Genomic DNA, 10967 nt, shown 5'->3' with positions numbered 1-10967 from the left:
CCCGGAATTGGGGTACAGTTGGCAGGACCACGTGTCCAACCGGCGGTTACACCGTGAGACTGGCATGGGACCTGTTACTTGCATAATCCGGGATCGCCAACTCAGGCAATATGGCCACCTAGCTCGCCTCCCTATGGACGACCCTGCCCATCAGGTTGTCTCTCTGTGAGACAACCCTGGGTGGAGGAGACCTGTGGGACGTCCTAGGAGATCATGGCTTGGGCAGCTCGACGGGACCTGCCGCGAGGAATTAGAGATGGGCCGTGTGCCTGCCTGGAGACTCGCCTCGAGGGATCCTCGTGGCTGGAAGCGAAGGGTGGATGCGGCCATGCGCCCCTGTTGGCGTTAGCCCCTTGATGATGATGATGATTTATAATTGCAAGTGCATACTGCTTAAGTATAGCAGGGGGGGACACTGTCTTTCAGCCTAGGCTTAATACTACGCATATTCCATGATATGAATTTGATTGTGCGTTTATCCATATGTGAATAATGTTTTAGTAGGCAACCTGTACTCCATGCTGTTATATAGTCTAATATTACGAATTATAGATTCATATAATGTGGCCGCCAAAGAACGCCTATGATTGCCATTGGGTGTGGGGTGACTGATACCACTGCGTAGCACTCGCTTAAGGTTTATTCAGTAGCGGTTAATTAATTAATTGTTAATTAATACATAGATTGTAAAATGCACACAATATAAAATGCCACTAAATAACAATGTAAATTAGATTATATGATAAAGAACCTTCTACAAATGTTGGATACATACGCATTGCGAGAACAGTCAGAATATCAGCTTAACGGTCTGATTCCAGAGTGTTATGGGCGTCTTGACAGCACAGAGGTTCCCCTCGAACTGCCCTCACACTTTAAACATACACAAGCACAGCGTCAAGTAACATTCTACTTCATATGTTATACATTAGTTAGGTCGCGATCTCACTATCTCCCAACATCGATCATATGGAGAGCCGCCATCACATCCTATGGCACGACCCCTCGCACAAACATTTTTTGACATGCCAGCTCTTACGGTTGATACAGACCATGCGTTGACCCAGTGGTACTCGCCGAGGTCTTCTCGGCGGTTGTAACACAGAAGATAAATTAAAACCATACAGGCCTCTCCGATCGCAGTGTTACAGAATATGTGATATACAAAATATGTGATATACCAGCTGCTGATATGAAATATGTGATATATCAGCGGCAACATATAAGAAACATATAACTTTATGATTATGGATTTCATTACAGATGGTAGTCGTAGACTGAAAATTACTTTTAACCATTTTAAACATTTGGTCTTAGCTTTGTTCCACTTCTCAGCACAGTCCCTTCCGTTTTTGTGTCAGATGCACCTGAGGGGCTGGTTGCGTCACTGGACTCGACGTCACAGGGATCCTGATTTTGTTCGTGGCTGCTGTCAGCGCTGACACGCCCACTTGTTCTGACACGCCCTCCTTGTTCATTCTTTTATCACTCATGGTAATACTAGTATCACGACAATGACAGTCACTTTTATTTTTTTTTTTTTCCATTTCCTGCCTAAGGGTCGTTATTTCATTAATTAAGTCATTGTTTTGAGCCTTCAGAGCTTTCATTTCCTTTACAAGTTCAAGCACATTTACGTCGCCTTGGTCAGCTGACGTGACGTCACTTCTGTCACATGGCTTTGCGGGGGATTCCCCCGCCAGTCCTGCGGTCATCCCTGCCTGAGGGTGAGGGACAGTTGCTGTAGTGAACTAATAATACAATTATATTTCGCAAAGAAAATGTGAAAGTAGCGTCACTGCCACCACCCACTAGGGGCACTTTCCGAATAAATATCTCCACAAATATCTCTCACTTCCTGAGTGTATATATCTTCGCGTCTATATATTCGAGTCTATATATCTTAAGGAAGGACTCGTATATCTTTAAGGATAGGCTCGTCTTCAAGTCTATATATCTTTAAGGAAGGTCCATAGTTCTTACGCGTGAGAATTTGTAAATAGTGGTTCTTTCTTAGAACTTAAGATAAAGAAAAACAACGTTAAAATGATGTCTAAATTATAAAATCACGATGTTCATATAATAAAAGTTAAGAAAATCGTTATTGACTTAGAATAAAGAAATAAATAAACTTTCTTAAAAGAACCATCGGGAAAAAATCCAATAAAATTAGATAAAGAAAAGTAAAAATAAATGATTAAAGCTTTGAATTAAAATGAATAAAATTTGTGGAGACTTAAAAGATGTAATTTATAATATAATGAATACTTAAAATTTAAGAAAAAAAGGAATTCGATTCAAAAACACAAATATAAAACGGTAGCCGTTTGTGGCAACACCATGTGCGGGCATCCTCCTCACTCGCGGGATAAATGGTCTTGCCCTGGGCTTCGGCGAAGTGCCAGCTACCGAAGTCCAGGTCCTGCATCTTGTCCCGAGATGCAAGGGAACTCTTGATAAGAAAATAGTCCCCCCCCCTCATAGTTTTCCACGCTTGGGGAGGCCAAAACTTCGCCACGCCACGGCTCCTACATGAGTGTTGCCACCTCGAGTTCTTTTTGTTCTCAAGTCATTAGGTACTATTCCAGGCCTGTGGGAGAGGTGGAGGTGAAAAGAGATATCTGACATTGTTTATACCTCCTGGAGTGAACGATGAGAGGTTTTGCGAGGTCGTTCACTACATTGTCGCCTGGAGAGGGAGGGGGGGGGAGCATGGTCTTCAATTCAGAGAGTATGTCAGCTTTGCGGCCCGAGATACCCTCCATGAAGATCAGCATCATCTTTTTCCCCTTCTCCTATAGCAGATCACAGGGGATGCCCTCCACGGCCGCACGCACCCTGGCGGGCATATATTTCCAAAGAAGTGGTATGTACTGGGAGGTGGTTGCTCTCCTTTCCATATTATGCGGATGCGGTTTAGTGGTTTCCCATCCATGTGCACTCTTATGGCCTTGTGAACTCCGTCGAGTGCATACGCATTTTCAAGATCGAGATCCTTGTTGTAGTGTGTCACAAGGTATTCGTCATATTTTTCTCGTTTTGTGGTTCATCACATAATTTGAAGGTGATACCTCCAATTGATCCTTTAATAAGGTCGTCAATGTATTTCTGCTGCGAGCGAGCGACATACACATACGGTGAGGAGTGTCTCCTCGCACAAGGTCGAGGGGTGTGCCCCCAGGGCCGGAGGGTCGTTGCCGAGGTCCTGCAGCCATTTCATTTTTTTTCGATTTCGTTGTGCGTTCAGGGAAGGCGAGGCGGACATAATTCTTCTTTGGTGCCAGTGGTGTCTTACCGGCATTGCTGCGCTTCCTTTTTTTCTTTGCTTTCGACTTCCCTAATGTGAAGCCGTCACTTCCCCCTTTCAGGGGCGCCAAACCACTCGGGATCACCTTCAGCGCATCCCTTTTGTTGCATGGCAAGGTTTTCAGTAAAAACTACCCATAAATACAGGTTTGAAGCGCTTCTTCAGCCGCGGGTTGGGTGGGACGTTACCCCCGAGTCCTCCCCCTCAGTTTTTTAAATTGCGGTTTCCCCCCCAAATCGTGGGGGTAAACCGAAGCGCCTTGCCCACCCGGCTCGCCCGCCTCGTGACGAGGGGGGGTTTTCAGCTCTAACAGTTCCCAGCAAAATTGGCACTCTTTAGAAAAATTTATTTCAAATTCCCTTTACAAGCATAACTATTTTTCACTCACAAACTACTTCCTGACTAGGGAATGCAGAAAATGTTCATGAACTCCTTTTACAAACTTTTTTCTATGAGCAAGATGTTCGGGGGAAAAGGGACGAGGGCCCCGGACCCCACGGGCACCACACGACCTTTTCGTACGGGTCAGGGTGGAAATGAAAACTGAATTAATTATTTAAGTAAGTTTATTTACCACCCTGGCTATTTTCTCAGGCGGGGGCAATCATGATTAAAGTTTACAATTTTGCCCATTGTAAAGTATCTGTAACAAATGTATTTGTAAAAGGGTTTTAAAATATAAAATTAAAATCATACATAACAAAAATTATTCTTACTATCTTTTCCCACTGTGTTTGAATAAACTTTTTTTGGCATACGGGATTTATCACATAGAAAATTTAGGGTATAGTACGAGATATCTTCCAATGATCAGATGAAATGAAATATTAACGTAGTTCTTTATACCTCTGTTAGGGGGTCTGAAAGGTGTATCACAGACTTTTCCGAGATATAGTGCTCAACGTTCTTTTGTTTTTTTGGTTACACAGCCCCTACATCTAATTAATCTGCACTTCTTGAAACCCGTGGGGTTGCCAGTACTTTCTGTAACCAAAAACGTTTTCTGGAAAATAACCCCCGTCACAATGTCTGGTTTGACTTCGGTGCCACCCATAGGAAGGTTCCCATCCCTATATTTATCGAGTGCCTTAGGGTACAGCTTCTGGCCTTTGAGTGTTAATCAGATCAAATAGTTTTTCCCCCTTATGAAATTTTTCAAATATGTGCAACCCTACCCAAAGGCATCCCAAGATTATGTTCCCCCAATATCCTTGCTGCGGTTCTTTCCCCAAATTTGTCTACGTGGTCCGTGTTTCCCGTATCCCAACATGGGGGGGGTATCCATACAAACTGAATGTTAAAATTTAGCTCTGTTCCCCAAAAAGGTTTAAACATTACGTTTAAATCAACTCAAAATTTTCTTCTCGCCCCCTGCTTTGAAAAAATTTTAGCGTCCGAAGGGCACTTTGAGAGTCACAAAAAACAAACTCCGGGACCCCCTGAACATTAAAATTCCTTTGTGGGGAAATTATCCCCTGCCACTCCGTTTGTGTAGTGGGGGGGCCCCAAAGTTTTGAATTCCATTTTAAACTTGATTTTGGGAGTAAGCCTTTTTTGTATCAGCGCAAGCCACCCAGTTTTTGTATCCAGACGTAGGGTTTCCTCGGGTAACCTCATATGAAATCATCCCCCAAGATTCTGTGGGGTTCGTTACCTTTGGTAGCGCAGTTTTTTTAAACCCCACAGTTTGCACCCTTTTTTTTTGGGTGACATGAAAGGGTTTGCCAATCAATTTTTAAATTTTTTCCATGGGGGAATGGGCGCCCTTTTTGGTTTTTTACTAATTGGAACATTGATTTTTTAAAATGTTAAAGGGAAATTTTGGTTCAGAGGGCGCGCGTGTGTGTATTTGTCACGTCTACTTGCGTCATTTTATGTTGCAGTTTTTTTTGGAAATCTGAGAGATGGGGGGGTTTCCCCTCAGAGCTTTGACCCCAAATATGGTGGAAAAAAAATATTATTCTATCAAAAAGGAGGGTAATTTTTAATTCTGATCTAAATTTTTTCTACCTTCCCGTTCTCGGGCGCCCGAGGTAAACCTCATAGCTTCATTTTGCCCCTACCCCCCAAATACCTATTTCTGAAACCTTACACTGCAACAAGTGCAGTGCATGGGAGTCTACAACCGACCTTTTAAAAAACCAAGTAAAACAGTCCTTTTGCGGCTTAACATTTAGCCATGTTCTCTTCCCCCACAAGAACTTTCAAAAAGGGTTTTAATCTCTCCCGAGGGCTTTTTCTTTAAAAGAGACCAGGTCTGCCCTCCTTTACATTTAACCCCAATATTTTCCCTTTTGGCATAGTCAAGCTCCTTGGGCACCTATGCGAAAAGGGGGGGGGGGTATGTACATTGGGGTTTTGAGCCATTGTTTTCCCCAGCGGAAAAAGACTAATCCACACTCATGTGCCCTTTTCTGTGATTCTTCAATTAAATTTTCATCCGCCCCCTTGTGAGGGTGCTCTGACGCATTTCATCAGCATAAAAATATAATGGGTTTAAACCAAACCCCCGTGGGGTATCCCGGCCCCCACTTGTGCATGAGGAATTGAAAAGCATAGGGGTTTAGAAAATCCTCCCTGTGGGGTCCCAAGTTCAAAAAATTTTGAAGTGGAAATTCTCACTCCCCCCGGGTCAGGACACTTGCAGATCTTTTCGAGAGATTTCATTCTAAACCGCAATATCTTACCCCGGGTGCCAAGTTTTAATTGTTCTAGGATAAATTCTCTGTTTGCCCAAAGTCCCCCAAAAACTGCTTAAGGTCAAGAAAAAAAAGTGTTTCCCCGGTTAGGTGTGAAAAAATATCCCGCAAAACAAAGTTGGGTGTACTCCCCCATAGAAACCGTACAGTCTGTTTAGATAATTTACCTTGGAACCTTACCTGGTCGTTTTTAAAATTATCCTTTCTAGAACTTTGCAAACACTAGGTTTAATTTAAATTTTGGGCCGGGAAATTTTCATGTTTTTATTTTGGGATAGGGATGATTAACGGGGTTCCGGTGCCAGGCAGAATACCTTGGGGACAAAATTAACCTGTTTGGGGGCAAAAAGGGGGATTTTCCGGTACCTGAGCTATAAGGGGGAGGACACTATGGTTTAAATTTATCCTCACCTGGGTGGAAAGCTTTTCCTTTGATCCCTGCATTGTTAGTTTTTCCCCCTCCCGGGGTCTCAGCAAAATCTGACGGGTCAATAGAACATCCAAACTCAAAAGGGGAAATTTTTCGTGCCCAATTTTTGATTGACTAAAGGGGATCCTGGAAAATTTTGGGGGGAATTGAGTCAATTTGGACGCCTTTCCCGACCATTGACTAAGGAAAAACCCTATCTGCGGGGCAAAAGGGCATGGAATGCGGGGTGTTAGTGGTTTTCCGAAATTCCCATTAATTTTTTTTCCCGACCTCCCCATTGAGGGATTATTTTTTAATTTCTTTTTTTGGAAAATTTCAAAGTGTTCATTTCGAAAGGGGGTTTTTTTTTTCCCCTAGGTTTTTTTTTAGCCTTTAAAAAATTTAATAAAGGGGGGGCAGGGGGATTTTTTCCTGCTTGTAGATATATAAAGCTCCTGAATCGCTTTTTTTCCCCTTTATAATGTAGGGTCACCCACCCCCCTTTGGTTGGGTTTTCAGCGTTGTGATTTCTGGGCCCTTTAAGGTTTTTTTTTTTTTGGGCCCGACCCCAAATGTTGTAGAATCAGTGACCACTGTTTTCAGGTTTCCAAAGGAAAATTTTTCAAAAACTTTTTACTGTGTAATCATTGTACCCGTCCTAGATACGTTAATTTTTAAATGTTAAAGCTGAAAGGGAAAGGGGGATAGAAAAATTTTTACCCATTTGTTTTTTGGGGACTGATTTATCAACAGCGAAACTCGTTACTATTGCCCAAAGTGGTCACTTTATTTGCTCGTTGCAAGCTTTCCCCTTTTGAAATTTTTTTCCAAAGCACAAGACCCTTTCCCATTCATAATCTAGCCCGCCCCCGGCCCCGTGAGTTTTCCCGTCTGTATATTTTACTGTTTATAATCTGTTTTTCACAAAATATCGGAACTCTTCGCCATTTTTATTGCAAATTGGGCTATCTCCAAAAGTATAATGTCTCGCCCCTTTAAAAAATTTCCCCTGCTATTGTGCCGGATTCTGAAAGTTGGGCATGAATCAGTCTGAAACTTTTTTACACCTTGCTTTTAATTTACAGAGAGAAAAAAACCCCGAGGCTGTTCAATATGTAAAAGCTGAACTGCACATTATTTTCCCTTTTAAATTTTTGAACACCAACTTTTTGCGGTATGGTGGGCACTGACATAAGTTTAATAGGCCCGTCCTTCCTGTTTCCCTATAGGAGTGGTAAACCTCTAATTTTAGGGGCGGGTTTTTTTTTAGTGACTGATGTGAAAGGGCTCTTGTAAACAATAAAGTCAAAATTTTGTTATGAATTTTAGTAAAAACCCAAAAAAATTTTAAAACGGTTGACCCCCCCCTATATTCCCCTGGGAAAAAAAAGTAATTTTTTTTCCCTTTTCCCCCACAAAACCCTAGGGTTTAAATGATTGGTCAAATTTCTGTTTGATGAAACTCTTTTGTCTGCATATTTTTTACTGCATTTCGTATTTGTGGGTTTTATCTTCTTTTTTTATCTTTTTTCCCGCTTTCCCCGTATTTATATATACCATAATCCGTACCTGATAGCATTTTTTTGAGTGATGTCCCAAGATCGGGCCGTTTTTCCTTTTGCATCTTCGTCCGGGGCATTTTTTCGGGGCACTGTCGTCCCTGTTTTCAGGGTGGTCCCCGTGCGGGGAATAATAATAAACAAGACCTCATTTGTATTGTAAGGGATCACTAACATCACTAAACCTCATCAGAACGCAGGGTAATAATAAAAACAGAGACCTCATTTTTGGATTTTTTAACAATCACTAACATCATCAGAAAGCACATTTTTCCCCGTCTTCCCCGCCACTTTTGTCGGGGGGGGTAATAATAATATCAAGACCTCTTCGATTTTTAACTCACTGACCCTAACATCATCAGAAAAGGCCCCATTTTCCCTGTCTAAAACGATCACTTTTTTTCTCCATTATCCCTTTTTTTTTAATTCAGCAATCTCTTGCCTGTCTTTTTTTCTTTCAGCAATCTTTGCCCGATGCCCCTTTTATTTTCCCCGGCCGTACCCCCTTTTTTTTTCACCCAATTTGGGTTTTTTTTCCCGTGGGACTGTTTCCAGGGGGGGAAATCCCCCTGGCAGTTTCGGGGATTCCGTGGGTTTTGGTTTACGCCGCGGGCCCCCGGGTGGGTGTGGTTTGGCTGGTCTGGGCATCGCCACTCCCCGGGTTTGATGGGTAGGGGCCCGGGAAAGGGGGGGGGGGGGGCCGTGGGGGTTTGTGGGGGGGAGTTACAGTGCCAGGGCCCTCACACCCTCCGCCTGCACCTGAAGCCCCTTTCACTGGGGCGGGGGGTTCCCCTTGTCGTTGTTTTTTTCCGTCGTTTTCTTTTCAGGCATCCTTTTCCTGGTGAGCTCCTGCACAACAGCACACCCGTGTCCCTTTTCCTTTCCCAAAATTTTTTGCTACGGGGCCATAAACCTTTACACTTTTTACCCGACTACAACCTTAGCACCCCCGGTCGAAAGGAGCTCGGCTTTATGTTCTTCCAAGAAATTGGTACTCTGTAATGGCGGCTGTTCCAAACCCCTCCCAAAAATTATGAGCCCGTTCAAGGGCTTTTCCATCCTTATAATCCTCCGGGGTTTAAAAACGCCCGGGAATGCCCCGGGGCTTCCCAGGGGGCCCGCCCCCCCCTTCGGAAAACCCCGGGAACCAGGTTTTTTCCCCCATTTTTTCTTTTTGGGGTGAAAGTTCTTTTGGGTTTTGGGAGGGGATCCCGCAAGTTTTTCCCTTGATCATCAGGGCCACATATTGTTGTTGTTTTGTCGTACTACATAGACGTAGCGCAGGATATCCCTTCTCCCCCGCACCATGTCCCAGCGGGGCCCTTCCTTTTGGAGGGGCGGGGGAGCCGGCTACCTCCCTCATCCACCTTTTTTTTAAACGACGGAATCCCCGGGCCTAAAGGAAAAGGGCCCTCTAAAGACCCCCCCCCCGGGGGCAATGGGTTCGCGCTTTTTGGTCGTTTGTTTGCTTTTTGGTCAGGTTTGGTGTTATTTGGCATGGTTTTCACTTTTTTTTTTCCCTTTTTGGGCCCGAAAAGATTTTGGAAAACCCCTTATCAGATCAGGGTCGGGATCGAAAACCACTCGTTCACATCCCTATGTTCGGTTGGAATCAAACCCTCCCTAGAGTGGAGGGGTTTAGGGGGTGGTATTGGCACTGGTACTGGGGGGGGATAGCACGTCCACCCACCCCCATCCATGGGAAAGGGCAGTGAGGGGGGGGGTTTTTTCCCCTTCCCCTTCCCTTGGGGGATTAATTCCCCGCGGTCGGGCGGGGAGGGGGCGACGCCAGGTCAAGGGGCGGGCACACATACCTTTTACCCGGGCTCGCCCAAAGGTCCCTTTGGGACAGCACCCTGTTACCTTAGCACACAAATCAGTATTCGTAAAATTTTTTCTAGGCACGTTTTTTTTTGGGGTCCCTGGGCCAAATTCCGACACAATTTTGGGGTATGGTACACCCCCCACACACACACCACGCACACTCTATAAAAAAAGGACAACCCAGTTGAAGGGGGTTTTCCCCCTTTAAAAACGTCCAGAACACAGGAGAAATTTCCCGATGACGCCTGCTTTGGGGGTTACTAGGCTTCAATGGACAAGCTTTAATTTTTTTTGGGAAAAAGTGTCACTTGCCCTAGATTTCGGAAAACAGGCCCGAGGCCGTAGGATCCAACGGATGATTAGAAACCCTTCCCCCAACGGAGTTGGGGCCCCTGCCTTGCACAACAGACGGGTATGATTCTGCAGGATCCCGTGCCTCTGGGAAAATTTTGGCAGCCTATGCCCTTTTCTTCCTTTTAGGCCCTTCTGCACGAGCCGTGAAACCTGCGGTTAACCTTCTCTCGCGCTGAAACATTTCATGTGCGCGCACAACCACACACACACACAACCCCCCCAAACCACAACACCACCACACACACCAAACCCCACACAACCCCATACACACATACATACTCATACACACACACACACACACACACACACACACACACACACACACCCCACACACAACACACACAACCCCCCTTTTTTAGAATCACTTACCGATAATAAATATAATATATATATATATATATATATTATATTATTTTATATATATATATATATTAAAATAATATATTAATATTATTTATAATATTATATATATTAATATATATATTATATTTATATAATTTTATATATTATATAATAATATATATATATTACACACCTTGTTCTCAATTTCCTTAAAAGATCAACTTCCGGGTCTTTTACTTTCTTTTGGGTTAAAGTTGGTCTTTTAAAACCCCGGGGAAAAATTTTTTAAAAAACCTCTTTGATAAGGGCCTTTTTTTGCATTTGGTTGGGATTCATACAGATCCCGGTTACTTTTATTTCCCTTTGTTAAATAATTCAAAAAATTTTACTTTTAAAAGGAAAACCCATTTTACTGCATTTTTTTAAAAATTAAGAAGGTTTAAAAAAAAAAAATAAAAAAACTTTTAAACATT

This window comes from Penaeus monodon, chromosome 37 (genome assembly GCF_015228065.2).
Source record: "Penaeus monodon isolate SGIC_2016 chromosome 37, NSTDA_Pmon_1, whole genome shotgun sequence".
Taxonomy (NCBI): Eukaryota; Metazoa; Arthropoda; class Malacostraca; order Decapoda; family Penaeidae; genus Penaeus; species Penaeus monodon.
This window is presented reverse-complemented; position numbering follows the sequence as displayed.